The following is a 17,013-nucleotide window of genomic DNA, read 5'->3' on the forward strand; positions in this document are numbered from 1 at the left end:
CCTATTAATTAATATACAGAACCAGCACATCCACATTAATTCATATACAGCACCATCACATCCCCATTAATTCATATACAGCAACAGCACATCCCCTTTAATTCATATACAGCACCAGCACATCCCCATTAAATCATATACAGCACCAGCACATCCTCATTAATTCATATACAGCACCAGCACATCCTATTAATTTATATACAGGACCAGCACATCCTCATTAATTCATATACAGCACCAGCACATCCTATTAATTCATATACAGCACCAGCACATCCCCATTAAATCATATACAGCACCAGCACATCATATTAATTCATATACAGCACCAGCACATCCCCATTAATTCATATACAGCACCAGCACATCCTATTAATTCATATACAGCACCAGCACATCCCCATTAAATCATATACAGCACCAGCACATCATATTAATTCATATACAGCACCAACACACCCCCATTAATTCATATACAGCACCATCACATCCCCATTAATTCATATACAGCACCAGCACATCCTATTAATTCATATACAGCACCAGCACATCCCCATTAAATCATATACAGCACCAGCACATCCTCATTATTTCATATACAGCACCAGCACATCCTATTAATTTATATACAGCACCAGCACATCCTCATTAATTCATATACAGCACCAGCACATCCTATTAAGTTATATACAGCACCAGCACATCCCCATTAATTAATATACAGCACCAGCACATTCTATTAATTCATATACAGCACCAGCACATCCCCATTAATTCATATACAGCACCAGCACATCCCCATTAATTCATATACAGCACCAGCACCACCTTAAATCATATACATAATCAGCACTACCTCAGTAAAGGGACCTTCATGAATTTCCAGCAGCAGCTTCTGTGAGGCCTGTCCCTTCCAACCCAAACAGGAGAACCAAAGACCATCACAACATCAAAATTGGAAGCTAGAGGAGGGTAAATATACATTCTCTTGTTGCTGGGTGGCGAAAATCCTGTGGCCGCTCTTCTTCAGGGCTTTTCTGCCCAGGTTTCTGCTGTAGGGCACAGGTGGCATGATAACCTTATTGCATTGCTATTATGGGGGGGGGGGGGCTCAGGCAAAAACTTCCATATTTTTCTGTATCTCTAAGATTCAAAGGGCCCTGTTGCTATGACTGGGCCCCGTAGAGTTGTATCACCTGTACTGCCCTGATGGCGGCCCTGTATCCACCCACAAGAACACTTTTGAAAATAGTGAAAATGAGTAGATAAATTAATTTGGATGAATGAATATTGAGCTGAAGGATGAGGCCCAGCACATGATCAGGAGGTTGGATTTCTACTGAAGGGAACTTTAAGTAATGAGTTGGAGCTATGAATGAATAGCCCTGAGGGCATACGTAAGTGTCCAAAATGGAAATCCAGCTAATGAGTCATGACTAAAATAGGATATTTAGTTTCTCATCAGAAATATGTCTTGAACCTCCCCACCCCTGTTTAATTAGTCTGAATTTATGGAGTTTTTAGCAGTTTTTTTTTTTAAATTAGATTCAGGAATGTGATGGGACAATCATATGGGAAGAGATAATTGTACTGGAAGCACGTTCTGGCTTAGTAATGGATACCTCGTGCTTAACAAGGGGAAATAAATATTCATGGCCAAAATCAATTTGTTTATTATCATGGAAGAATATGATTATTCTACTAAAATTTTCCAACCATGACTTCAGTGCCTTCTAGTCAAAGGGGTTTTCCAGAAATGGGGCCACAAGTCTACTTACAATGCTCCGACTCCGAGTACCGGCATCCCGGTTGGGCCATAAGTGTCACCAGTCACTGAACTTGTTATGTCCAATCAATAACATCAATTGTTCTGCTTCAGCAGGGATCACTTTATTCCTTGTGCCTTCCATGTTTTCCAAAATTTCTTGAAAACCTCTTTAGGAGACCCTTAGAATAATCCCAACACATGGTCTGTCTCTCGTAAGTGTTGCATGACATTACCATCATGTGAACTCTGGGCAATGTTGGACTGGTCCACCAGTGTGCCCAGGGATCCTCTGTTTGCCCCACATCTTATTTGAAGAATTGGTCCCAAAGGTCAAGCAAAAAGATAACCAAATTTGGAGGTCAACAAGGTCTATTCCCAAATGGTTGAACACCAAACGAACCTTGACTAGAGGCATAGTCATAGGGAAGTTGGTGAGGATGGGGGATGACAAACAAACTACTCCACCTTGTCTAAATGTGTTTAGATACAAGTCTAAGAAGATGATCGGAACCTTTTGGACCTTGTAATACTTGCAGGGATCCAGCTAGCATAGAAAGTCTTACAGGAAATGACACCTGGAAAATTATGTAAATTAGTTCTAGAAGGAACAATTGATATTATAAAAATCCACGTTCACCCAAAAATTGAGCAACGCAAAAAGGGACATATTTTCTTCTTTCACAGTGATAGGAAATTTTCGAAAAAAAATTATGTTTTTTGTAACTTTATGTAAAAACGATTCTCAGTGCCTTAGCAGGTATCTTTTGTGTCCTTATTTCCATGCCTTTATTCACTGGGGTGATTCATTTTAGGGGTGGTGCTTGGTATTTCTCGGCAGCATATAACTAAGACAAGGGATGTTGAAGCAGAGAAGGCCCCGCCCCTGAGGAACTTCAGTCTTAGCCAATATAAATTTCTCTAAAATAACAAATCATTTGGAAACTGGAAAGGTATGTCTAGAAAGTTTATGTGCCCTACATAATCTGGATTTTACATAGTTGATTTCGGTGATGGTTGGGTTTGGGTTGGTCTCGGTGAGACAATGGTTCTTTGGGATGAGTTTTCCCAATAAGTACAGACTATGGATATGGTTGAGTGGATCAGATACCCCTGGTGCCAAGCTTAGCTGTGCACTATCCGACAAGTTATCACATTTTTCAAAAAGTTAAAGTATGTCAGGGACCTCAAGTTAATGAAGAAACGAAGGGCTCCTCCATGAGTTTGTGATTGGGTCGGTAAATATTGTCGAGTCTATAGGGACAAGAAGTGAACATGAAACGAAATCAGCTAAAAATATTAGGAAATGTGATCATATCACGTTGTAATTCTGCTGCTTTTTTAACATCCCCTAGAAACTGTAGCCCAGTACATGGAGGTGAATATGATATATGTTCTCCAATTGGGGTAATTAAGATCAATGGCAATCTTGGCACGTCATATTAATATACAGGGCAGAGGAGGCACCAGGAAACTGATCTCACACCAGGATCCCAGAATATAAGAAGACACAGTATTTGGTGTTTTTTCTATTCCTCGCTGGTGTTGTTACATTACATTTAGCCAATCAGGGTCTGCGGGGGTCAAAAAATGTTCTCACCATTTAGTGCAATTAACTCCAACCGCCTGTCTACTGCACAGCTGAGCGCGGCCAAGATAAGCAAGGAGCAGCCAGCTCCAAATTTCTCCTGGTTATTAAACCTAAAATCAGAGCGATCGCCTGTCTGTGAAAACAGATTGAAAGCAGGAGAGCAGAAACCAGGAAAGCGAGCCTGAGGTTTCATTAAATGTCATGTGTGTTTCGATTGCAAATTGCTGCTGGCGGATTCCCCATTGTTACGTAGCCAAAGATTACCGTCAGGGGATGAGGCGGGAGGGAAGAGAGACAGGTCTGAGGAAAGCATCGCCTTCAATACATCAATCGTGAGATAAGTTGGATCTTACGCCTCGTGTAGATTTAGGAAACTTTTTGAATTTGATCTTTTTTCAATGGAAGACCTGGAAATTCTCCAAGGCAGAAAGCCGGGGCTGAACCGGAGCCGTAACAGAGCAATAAGTGGGAAATTTTAGTTTGTAACAATGGAAATCAGGTTCCCATGTGTGAAATCCCCAATGATCTCCGGGTGGGCTTGTGCTCCTACACAGAGGCCTATCTGATAAAGAAGAGCTGTGATAAAGCACAGACCCCTCCTCAACCAAGTGGTTGTGGCTGCTGTTTTTATCTCTGATTCCTTACACTCTGTGCCCTACAGCAGCAGTAGACACCATGGGGCAGATTTACTTACCCGTCACGTCGTGATCCCAGCTGTGCGTTGTCCGACAAGGATTTGGAGCTGCCACGATTCACAAAGATCGTGCGTCCAATTTCCTGCATGTGTCGCTTCTGCGCCGAGGTCTGCTGGAGTTCACCTTCTTCTTCCCGGTGCATGTAAGTGCTGATCTTATGACACAATTCCGTTTTTAAATTCCGCGGTTTGTCAGAATCTGTCATGTTGTCAGACGAAACCCCCCCCCCATTTCTGTCGCATGTAAGCCGGCGCCGATGCGCCACAATCCGATCGCGTGCACCAAAAAGGAAAAAATCGCGAAACCCGAAGAAACCCCTGGACAAATCCTCATAGCCCCAGAATTTGCATAATTTTTCTAAAATATAATAGGGAGTTGGAACTTGTGGCAGCTGCTACCATGCACAGATGGGGATGGAGTAGGATTGTTTCTCTCCTGTCTCAGACAAGATCTGCTCAACTTCTCCTTCTCTAAACAACAACAAATCTGAAATAAGTAACATATGCCGGAGCGGGGACTGCGGCCGCTGCATGGATGGGCGCCTTCTCTCTCTTTAGGGACTGATCTGAATGACTGCTGTAAATTTATGGAGAATATTGTTGCAGGGTTTGGAAAATAAACACCTGGAGTAGTAAAGCAGAAAGGACACCATGTGACAACGCTGTCTTCTCACCCACCACACGGTCCTGATGGCTTAATATACAAGAATCATTTCCAGGGTAGTTAAAGAAATTGCAGACAAGTGGGCAATCACCTAAAAAAATAGCACATAAATGTTTCATGATGCCAGCGTCCGGAAAGTTCCCTAGTTATTAGCGCCTCTCTCCTATTACGACGCAGAGGTCCAATTTGGAGGACGAGGTTGGGTTTGACGACCTTCTGAAAAATTATCCCAAATGAATTGGTCTCCTATGTAGAGCACTTGGGTAATGTGAGTACAGTAGACTGGTGCACTTAGGCAGTGAATGTGATCCTGTGTTGGCCTACATGTATGTAGAACATACATTGGATGGTACATCGAAAACTTGTTTGGAAGACCCTACACCTCCGCGCTCAGCTTGACTGGTTATACATGTGTTGCCAATTTGAATAGGGGAGAAAGTTGTCTCCAAACACATCTGATGGCAACAGAGGATTTTCCAACCAATTCACCAATTATTAATCTTTTATATTATTGGACCGATTCTGGAGCAGTTGGAAATTTTTTCTCTAATCTGGACAAGACAGTATGACGGTAAGTTACAACCTTGATGGTTCTTCATTGATGGTTCTAGAACAGTTAATTCCAACTCCACCCGGATCAATGGATAGGAAATTATAGAAGGATATGAAGAGTTGGAATTGAAAGACGTCGGGGAAAGGTCAAATATGATAAGAAAAGTTAAAATACAACAGTCAACATTTTTGGGGACCCTCATATACATTAAAGGGTTGGCCAACCCTATTGAAATCAGTGGGTTCACCCAGCTGTATTCTAGTTTGTCTGACCAGTTATGGAGTAGGTTGCCCATCCAACATGACCACCATAAGCAGCAACTTAGTAACACCCCTACGAACCGAATACTTCTGACTTGAAGGATGTAGGGCCTTTCTGCCAAAAGATAATATATTCTATATATAATAATGGCTTTCAAAGAATACTAAATCACTGACCTACATTACAACCTTCAATTCTAGGAATGTTCTATCTGCTGCATGGCTTCTGTTCATGATGGAGTGTGGTGTCGTATCCATAAAGTAGTAGATTGAATGACACCCGACAGACCCCATTAAAGGGGTTTTCTATGAACACTGGACAACCAATTACAAGACAGGGCTGGGGTGTACTTATTATTAAATGTACTTACCTCCAGTTTCCTAAATTGCATTGGTCATCTGTTTTCTACGTCACACCAGTCTTCTGGTCTCTGGCACTGATGGCTTGATCAAAGGTTTTGGGAGTCACGTGACCAACTTTGGAAAATCAGTCATCTCCTCGAGACAGGAGAAGTCACTTCCTGTTATGTCATAAGTGACATCCTGTGGTCAAAGGAGGCCATAGTTTGTCGGAAGCCATATGGCCAAGCCGTCAGTGCCGGAAACCAGAAGACTGCTGTGATGCAGGAATCGGGACTAGGGTAGGTACACTTTGGGGTTTTCGTTTTAGCACCCTTGTCCCAAATCTCATGGGGTTTTCCAAGATTTCTAATAGTCTCTATTGTGGTTCTAATGAATATCCCCAACATTTTGTGTTTCCAGAAGATCTGAGGTCTGAACAAACATGGTGGTACAGAAAGTAGAACCCCAATCAATGTATATTTCCCAAAAACTACCCACTAAAAAGTTGGCCAAAATAAATCACATGATACAAAAGTTTTACTTCCAGACAGATATGAAACATAAAAAATTCATTATAGACAGAGTGGCCAACCCCCCCCCCCCTAAAAAACTATATACAGTATAACATATGTATAAATGTAATGTTATACATAGAACAACTACAGTTCACTGATGGTTTCATTTCCTCCACTACATTACTTGTGTCCAATGTCTCATTTATGGAACCTTCACCTTTAATAAGCTGAATATAGTCAGTATTGTGGTGCTGTCAATGGCCAGGATTACTGTCTACCATTTAAGTGGTTCCTAGTGAGTTAATATTGGGACTATATTAGGAGATGCCGACAGAGTTTGTGACCCTTGAGTTCATGTCATTCACCTCGGTTATGTTTTACTTTACAGTAATCAGATATTTTCTTCTTAATTTGAAAATATTCCATTTTGGTGTCAAATTTTCAAAGGATGTGTCTTGAAGAAGAAATCAATTCCAACTTATTAGAAAGGTCTCAGGACCATGAGTTGATTGGAAAATGTCTTCCCGCTGGGGTCTTCCTTCATCAACTGGGAAAATCCTTGTAGTAAGATCTCAGTTTCCCCACGGCACCCCCACAGGAGAAATCAAGTATTGCATAGGAAGGTTCCTCCAGAGAGAAAGATTCTCTTTGTAACCCCACTCCATTGATGATGGTTCCCCTGTATGAACAACACCATAAAGTCCACCAACCCTCTTCTACAACTTTTCTACCATCTAAGAAGTAGATGCTGTAGAAGTAAACTGGTTCCTTGGCCTCTGAAAGTTAATTTGCAAAGATTAGATTTTACTGATTATCCATTTTTTTTTAACAAATTTATCATATTGATGGAATAAGATACGATATGAAAGGAAAGTTACCTTATCGGGGGCCTCACTCACATAAACACTTACATCATGCCTAATACTCAGGAGTGCTGTAACCTGTGCAAGTAGGGAAGAGATTGGCTGATGACATCATCACAAAACTGTAGGAAACTAAAGTTAAGGAACTTAATTGACAAGAACTCCCATCATGCTTAGGGATATTATTTGACTCTGGTCTTATAAACCCGGAACAGTAGCACATGCTGTATCCTATCTATTGTCTATGGTACAGTTCTCCGGGCTTGGGCATGTTAAAACCCCTTAAATTGAGTCTTCCCTTCCCCCTTTCTCATAACGTGGTCACCTCCGATCATGGTGGGTTAATTCTATGGTAGTTTCCGTGTCCAATATGCAATGCGATTGCCTGAGCAGACATTTCCTGTTTGTCAAAGCGGGACAGGAAGTAGAGGCCATCGTAGGCTGACACCAATCTAAGGATTTTTAATGGTTTGACATTCGACTACCTACATACATACCAGAACTAAGCTTCTTGGGAAAAAAGTGTGTGTGTGGGGGGGGGGTCTCTTAAATATCCACATTTTAAGAACTTTTTGAGAACCTTCAAAGGTCCTGGAAGGGCTTTTATTTCTATGTGTGTTAAGAGCTGAAATACATTTTAAGGATTTTAAGGCTGGTGATTGCTCTCTTTATTATGACTATAGATGCAGTATAAAACATGGTGTGTGGTTTGGGGGAGCCATGGGTACCCTAGAAGCCTTGGGTCCTGGGTTGCCACTCAATAGGCCCATATTAAAAACCACTACTAAATATAACATTATGAATTCACCATATGTTTACTGTAACGCAGGTATGAAACATAAAACTCATCGTAAAGAGACCACTTGACTTGGGTAAGCATGAGAGAAGAAATGAGTAAGCTTAGACAACCTCCAGGCTTGGGCATGTTAAAACTCTACAGATTTCCGCAAGTTGGGAGGCTCCTCTTCCACCATGTTCACAACGTGGTCACCTCTGACCTCATCCTGGTGGGTGAAATATAGGTATAAGCTCAATCTAATGATTGCATTATGTGGGGACTCTACAGGGAACGGCACAAACCATCGTCCACCCTTATTCTTGATGGATGTTCTTGAGAAGAAAACTAGGAAAGATTTGCTCATTTTTAGCATCCAGTGAACCATTCCACCAAAAATAAAGTGTCACAGTAGTATAAATGTGGCTAGACAGGGGTTAATTCCTCGCCCAGCTTGAGGTAAAATCTGCAGTCTGCGTCTAGTGATTTATGTGACTGGATAGCGGAGATGTGTGGAGATCTGAGGCGGGCGCAGGCCGTTAGCACAAAGAGCCCTGATGGGAAGTTAAACAAGAAAGTAGATTAATAATTCTCCACAATGCAGAATTCCTTCCTTAATGCTCTGAGGTTGCCGCTAGAATTAATCTTCACTTTGCGGTAATTTGCCCAACTGTCTGATGTGACGGCGTTATTGGACGTATGCACAAACATACTGAAATCAGCCATCTCCACCGGAGAACATGTTGAGTTATCCCATTAAGGCCGGAGTATGTTACAAAGGATTGGTTTTCAGGAAAAATTAGCTCCTGCTCGAGCGCTAGAGCTCAGCTTGAGAGCGAAAACTTGATTGGCTTTCTCCTTAATTCTTTCCAACTGTAGAAGATGGGCAAAGTCAAGAGACGGTGAAGAGACCATGGGGCCTTTAATAACAATGTCATTAGATGAGCTAAAACAGGGGCTATCAACATCAAGACCAAGGAGAACATCAAGACCACCAGAGAACTAACCACCTAGGATCAGGGGGACATAATAAGGAACCCAACAGAGGACCTTTATAATGAGGAGCAAGAAGGGTGATAATGGAGAGACTGATCATGTAGCATGAGAAAAGCATAGACTCACAATTGAGAACCTACTACATCACCCCATAGTCAACCAGCATGTTGGCAAAATACAAGGAGTTGTGATTTTGTGTATCGTAACAAATTTCTCAAGACTGACATCAAGGATCCATCTAATGCTCGAACCATTGTAGATAATTAAGGGGTTTACAGTGAGCAGGTGAAGACATTGTAAGATGTTTGGCCTTGTTGACAACTATTGGGAGTTTAATAGTAGTTGGGTAGATGTTCTCCTAATAGGGTCGTTTGTCTGATGACCCAGCTTGAATAACAAAGGATTGACCATCACCATTGACTAGATAGAAAAATACTTTGGGCAACTTATCTGTGAGAATTTAAGGGCAGGGTGGCCACATACCTTAGAAAGCTGGTGGCACACAATTGGTATTACCCGCCCCTACTACAGTCCTCCATAAGTTCTTAATCCTACATGCTTCAAATTTCTTTCCCTTGACATTTGCATTCAAACCAAGACAAACCTTTCAACTTTCATTTCATAGTTTCATAGTTTATACGGTTGAAAAAAGACGCTTGTCTATCAAGTTCAACCAAGGAAGGGTAGGGATTGGATGAGGAAGGGATTTAGGGAAAACAATTCTATATAATAACCTTACATTTATCCACATTAAACCTCATTTGCCAAGTGGATGACCAAGCATTCAGTTTGTCCAAGTCACCCTGCAGCCTATGAACATCCTCCATAGACTGTATTACACTACACAGCTTGTACTACTCCCCCCATCCTCCATAGACTGTATTCCACTACACAGTTTGGTGTCATCTGCAAAAATAGACACAGTGCTATTAATTCCTACCTCTATATCATTAATAAATATATTAAATAGTAGTGGGCCAAGCACAGAACCCTGGGGTCCACCACTCATAACTGTTGACCATTCCGAGTAGGAATCATTGACCACAACTCTCTGGATACGATCCTTCAGCCAGTTTTCAATCCAATTGCAAATGATTTCTGCCAAACCAATAGCCCTAATTTTACCCATCAGGCGTCTATGAGGGACAGTGTCAAATGCCTTTGCAAAGTCCAAGAACACAATATCCACAGCTGCTCCTCCATCCAGGCACCTGCTCACCTCTTCATAGAAGCAGATCAGGTTAGTCTGACAACTTCTATTCTTAGTAAACCCTCGCTGGCTGTCACTTATTATACTATTTGATGTCACATACTCCAGTATATAGTCTTTTACTACATACTAAGATTGGTATCCTAGGATCAGACCAAAACAGCCAAGATCCAACTGGCCCAATGGAGTATTAGAAAATCCTCTGGTGGACCCAAGCCCTAATGCAATAGTGGACCTTAAAGGTCTTGTAGAAGAAAATACCATTTAAGGACTAGGGTCCATTTCCCTGGGATTCAATGAGGAAATATCTTATCTGGTGGTCGAAAGAAATCCCAGTCTGACACTGATAACCACCAATCACATTCCTGCTCTTTTGATAGCCTGGGCAAAACAAAAATAGTTGGATTTTGCCCAATGGTTGGCCATCTTCACGACCTACACCTTCTGACCTGTGAAGTGACAGCTGGAATTGGTCGATACTTAAACACATTTTATTCCCAACTGTAATATGTGTTTCCTACACAATGATGGAAGCGGCTTAACCTAATAATAAGGTTTTTAAGTAAGTAAAAACTTTTACTGCTACTACTACTGTTTATGTTTTTATGTAAGTCCCACCATGAAATGAATGGCAACATTGTGTCTTCTTAATCCTGCAGTGAGTTGGTCTCCTTCCAAATGTCCACGTTCTCATCACTAGGGTCTTGTTTTGTAAATTCCGAATTTCATGTTGATACAATAAACTACATTAGGAGTCCAAGGGTAACAAAACTATCATCTTGTAGCTCTGCTGTGAAGATAGAAATGTTCCAGCTGCTTGTGGAAGCAGGAGATAAGAAATATATCACTTCTTACTGTGTGACGAGGAACAGCTCAGTGGATGAAGTGGGTTATGTCTAATACTAAGAGAGATGGTTAAGAGGTCCATGATCATAGAGTCCACCATTGTCACTTTCTGGTCTCATAACATGACACCAGAATCAGCAATTGTCAAGGTTTTGCCACTGGATCCTAAGTGTAGGAGAAGACCATGATCCTTGAGTCATCCATTGTCAAAGCTTGGTCTCCAGTTATTGGCACTGGATCCTAGGAAGTGGTGAGCACCATAATCATAATCTCAGTATTGGTCTTGTGACTTGGACCAAAACCTAAGAATTGGAGAACATCATGATCATAGAGTCATCCATTGTAAAGTCTTGGTCTCGAGGACTGGCACTGGCTGCTAGGATCTGGATAAGACCATGATCAAGAAATCAGCCTTTGAAAAGTCCTGATCTCTAGACTATCATAGTATCGAAGTTTATAGGGTTGAAAAAAGACACTTGTCCATCAAGTTCTACCAAGGAAGGGAAGGGATTGGATGAGGAAGAGATTTATGGGAAATACTTCTATATAACATAACCATCAATGTTATTTAGGTGTAAAAAAAAGGCATCTAGACCCTTCTTGTAGCTCTCTGCTGTCCCTGCTGTGACCAGCGCCTGAGGCAGGCTATTCCACAGATTGACAGTTCTCATAGTAAAAAAGCCCTGTCACCTCTGGTGATTAAACCTTGTTTTCTCCCGACGGAGACAGTGCCCCCTCGTCTTTTGATTTGATTTAATCTGAAACAACTTTCCACCATATTTTTTTGTATGGACCATTCATATATTTATATAAATTAATCATGTCCCCTCGTAGTCGTCTCTTTTCCAGACTAAATTAATCTAGTTGTTTTAATCTTTCCTCATAACTGAGACCCTCCATACCCCTTATCATTTTGGTGGCTCTACGTTGAACCCTCTCCAGCTCCAGGGCCTCCTTTTTATGGACCGGTGCTCAGAACTGGATGGCATATTCCAGGTGAGGCAGAACCAATGCCTTGTACTGTCTAATATTACATCCTTATCCCCAGAGTCCAGACCATTTCTGATAGATCTTGCTGGCTTTAGAGGCAGCTGATTGACATTGCATGCTGTTATTCAATATATGATCTACTAGTCACCCAGGTCCTTTTCAACAAGGGACTCTCCCACATTTACTCCCCCAAGGACATATGTTGTCTGTGGATTATTAGCCCCCAGGTGCATAACCTTACATTTATCCACATTAAACCTCATTTGCCAAGTGTCATTATTAGCAGTGGATGATAGGTAGATTGTGTTTTTCTTAGGTAAAGAAAAGCTTTACTAACAATCTCCAACTATAGAAGGAGAAACAAATTTCCTGCCTGAAATCTAAATATTATATGAGATTGATATGATATATAGGCACCAAGTACTCTGTAAACCATATTGTATCTGAACCAGGTTGGGTATAGCTCAAGGTATCCCACCAGGAATCATCTTTTGATGTTGCTATTTTGGCAGGTTTTGGAACATACTGGCACTCTATGGGTGATCTAGTGGGTTTGGATCTCTTCCAGAAAAAAAGAGAACTGTCTATCCACTGTCGCTCATAGTTATCGACCCAAAAGTCAATATAAAATCCATTACTTATGTACAATCATATTATTTTTCGGTGGCACTACAGATTTCTTTTCTAGCTAGAAGATTTACATTATTGTAGACCACAGTTGACCATAGTTTGGCATAGATTGTATTGTTGGTGATATTACAAGCACCATTGGTTACATTGTGTTCCCACCTATCTCTAAGGCTCTAGTAGGCAGATTCCATGAAAAATCCCAAGCAAAAAAGTTTAATCCTGGACCTTTAAGCTCCATTGGTGGCCAACATTGGTTTTCTGCTTTAACGGAGCAGAACATTGGAAGAGTGAACCAAACCTTAAACACTTAACACATCCGCCCTTCGAGGATATATAAATTCTACTACTATTCTCCATAAGTAAATCTATTCTCTTACCTCCGACTCGATAATGAGCCATTATGTTGAGGATCCAAGACAGCAAGAAATCCTGATGGAAGTGAGATAGCGGCGGACCAGTTTACACAAGCATAAAGTGTTAAAACATACACTGTGTGTATCATATTCTCTCTGACCTTTACATGGGGTTTACACTTCGGAGAACTTCAAAGAAAACTCACCTACACGATTAGGGGATAAGGACAGGAAAATATTCAAACAAATTCACTTTCCTGAAATAATATCAAGATGTTCTGCATGGAGCAGCATGAATGGGGCTTAATAAGTGTTTCCGGTGCTTGCCGTTCACACCCCATTGATCTCGAACAATTCTGCCATTTCCAAACAATGGAGCTTCAGAGGTGTCAAAAGTACATTGGAAATTACCAATCTCAGGGCTGTAGACATGCGGCATCTATCTCATATACTGTGGTGTACAAGGAGCACTTCCTGTCACATTGTATATCATCAGCAAAGGTGATTCTATGTCTTTCAGGTATACTAGACGCTCAATGACAACTGGAACCATGGTTCTGGAGTCATTGTAAAGCTGAGAAAACAACTGCAGTCCTTTTTAGAGGCTGGAGGGATAGCCTTAATTTTCTTGGTCTCTATATCTAGAGCCATGCTGCAAGTTTTATTGTACAGATAAGAATCTCATCTTTCAAAATGCATGACGGTAGCCCCATGTGCTACAAAACTGGAGACAATGTCAGTCTGGTACACCTTGGGCACACCAAATAAGCTCACTATTTCTCATCCCCTAGAAGATAAACCTAGAAACCATTCAATTGGCTTGTCTTCTGCTTGACCCCTGGGGCCCATCATTGTTTTAATTCCTGGTCCCACCGGAGGATCCTCTGGTTCTCTGGCGGACCACAGGAAATATGGACACATTAGACAATATGGACACTATGGGGGTCATTTACTAAGGGCCCGATTCGCATTTTCCCGACGTGTTACCCGAATATTTCCGATTTGCGCCGATTTTCCCTGAATTGCCCCGGGATTTTGGCGCACGCGATCGGTTTGTGGCACATCGGTGCTGGCATGCACGCGACGGAAATTGGGGGGCGTGGCCGAACGATAACCCGACGGATTCGGAAAAAACGCAGAAAAAAAAATTGGTTGCACGGGCCATACTCACATGCACCATGATGAAGACGTTGAACTCCGGGGCACCTCGGTGGACTTCGGCGCAGCAGCAACACCTGGTGGACATCGGGCGCAGGACCTTCATGAATTGCCGGAAGACCCGAACGTTCGCCGGAGAAGCCGCTGCTGGAACGCGAATGGACCAGGTAAGTAAATGTGCCCCAATGTATTTACTGCCTGTATATCCAGTTGTACATCACAGATGGGATTCTTATCTTTACAATGCCACCAGCAGTATAGCTTCAGCTGCTATGCACCCCAAGATTGCAGAATCTGAAATAATATTCCCTCTCTACCCATAGCAGGTAAAAAGTTGACTTTTTGCTAGGAAGGAGTGCGTACACTTTCAAGTTCTGGCCAAACCAGATCCTGAAAGTTCAGCTTTGGTTCTGGTTTGGCTACCTAGATGCTCACCACCACCGGTATCACCCTTGATCAATGCCAGCACCGATTGTGGGCATTACCCTTTAAATGCTGCCGACAAAGCAGACATTTTTCTTGGGGTTGTCTCTCCTGTACCAATCCTAGAAATAATGGTGGTGCCAGCAGGGATCGTGGGTGTTACCAGTGAAGTCCACTCTTCCCAACTCATTTGCCTTTGACTTTCATAGGAAAATAGGTAAAAGAATATGGTACCTGAGCTGTGAAAACAAAATTTTAAGACTCGTCTTTGGAAGAGTGATGGTTCCTTCTAGAAAAGAAATCATTTGCATACTTTTCCCATGAGCCATTGCCCTAAATCTGCTTGCTCTCCACAAGGTTAAACAAGTACTTTTTCAAAAAGTATCCAAAAATGACTTTATCATAATGTAACTATGACAAATGCACAAGCTCCAGAAGAAGTTCAGTCCAGGGTTGTTTCCTTCAATGTAACAGACCATCATAACAAATGGAAACCATATGCAGCGCCCGTATAACCCTGACATAAGGACATGAGACGTTCACATTCCATAAAACTGATAAGTGTTGCCCGGAGCACACCCACAAGTATCTGAACCCACCAGCGAGTGCACATTGTATTCATAGCCGCAGTCTATAGGCACGAGCTGATGAGCGCCCATGAGTAATGCGGCGCAGGACGTGCCTCCGTGTTACAAGCTTATTAAGCGTTCTTGGAACACGGGTGGTTACAATGTGTAGAACAGGAGTCACATGTTCAGAAAACAAAATCAAAACCAGCGACGAGGCTTCCAGGAAAGAATTGAGAGATGATTGATATATTAGATCTGAGGTTACAGTGTGAACAAGAATATAAATTTCACACTTCTTATGCTTCATTTAATATGCTCAAATGATAAGATGAGGCATCACCCGTGCTGCCAAACCACAAACCATGTCTTACCCTGGAGCAGAAGTGAAGTGAGGTGTGAACGCTACCACATTTATAGAAGAAGTGACAACCTCCCATGTCTAGGGGTTCTGTGTCCATGTGGATTGGTCGTTGATAAGCTACGAGGTTCTATCGGGAAGATTTCCACATTGATGGTTGGCCTAAAATTGGACCTCCTGACTAGTGTTGAGTGGACCCATCAGTATTCGAGTCCGGGACGGTCCGTAGAGTTAACCATTTATATGGGACTTCTCACCCACTGGTCAGCACTGATCGTGGGTGTTGGTCGTAATCTTGTAGCTCTTGTAGCTCCTCATGACTTACTTGCGACAAGGGCGCCCAACATGTCCAGCCGGAAATTACATGCCCAAAGCATGTAAAGGAAAGCACACGATCAGTGCCAGTATCGATTGCAGACTTTACCATTGGAGACGGTGAACCGAACCCTGACTTGACTGAAGTCCTGATTGGTCATCTGGAGACCTGACCCTGAAAGCTCGGGTCTGCTAAAGGCTTCTCCTGAGCAATCAGTAGAAGTAAAGTCGCAACTTGAGAATTCATGTGACACCAACAGTCCAAGAAGAGTACCAAAAATCTTCAAAAACATCTATACCATATATTGGATATATATGGTTACATATCTTAGTTGAGCAGCCGACATACCTTATAGTTGAGCATCCTACATTCCATTGGTTCCATGCTCAATATAGTCCACTACTCACACAAGTGCATTAATTTTAGAGTCCATTGGACTTTCATTCTTTCATGCTATAGATAATGAGTGAACAGTGAAACAAGGTGGACTCATCTAGGACAGTAATGATAAACCTTTTAGTGACCAAGTGCCCAAACTACAACCCAATACAAGTGTCGGTCTGGCCCACCGCAGTACCAGAGGATCCTCCAGTGGGCCCAGGCTCCAACCCAGTACTAGGCTGCAGAGATACAGCAGAAGACAACCCAATTTGGAGTCTACTAGAGTTCTGGGTTCTAGAAGTTGATGGAAGGTGGGCCCCAGCATAATGTATCTGGTGGCCTCAAGGAACCATAAATCGGGGGGTACAGAAAGGCCAATTGGTCATTATATAGTGTGGGAGACTATTATACTTTGCAGGTGGTATGAGATAAAGGGTAAGGGTGGGGTTCGCTAACAGAAAATTTTTGGGCACCTCATTTCTCCCACTAGTCCCTGGTTAAAGGTTGGAGACTCTTGCTTTAAAGAGAATCAGACTTTGATAAGAGAGGTACAATGCTAGGATGGGTGAAGATAGGTTCACGTGTAACTGGTTTTAGAAATCAGCTTGCAAAGGGTTGACTTAGGAAACTTTTCATTGCTTGTCCAATCTCAGGATTTTTGGGTATCCGTTGACCTACACTACATGGACCATTTCTGGTGACTGCAGAACAATGCTATAGGGTTAAAAACATCATATTTAGAATTTGCTTCTTATCACTTG

This window comes from Engystomops pustulosus, chromosome 6, assembly GCF_040894005.1.
Source record: "Engystomops pustulosus chromosome 6, aEngPut4.maternal, whole genome shotgun sequence".
Lineage (NCBI taxonomy): Eukaryota > Metazoa > Chordata > Amphibia > Anura > Leptodactylidae > Engystomops > Engystomops pustulosus.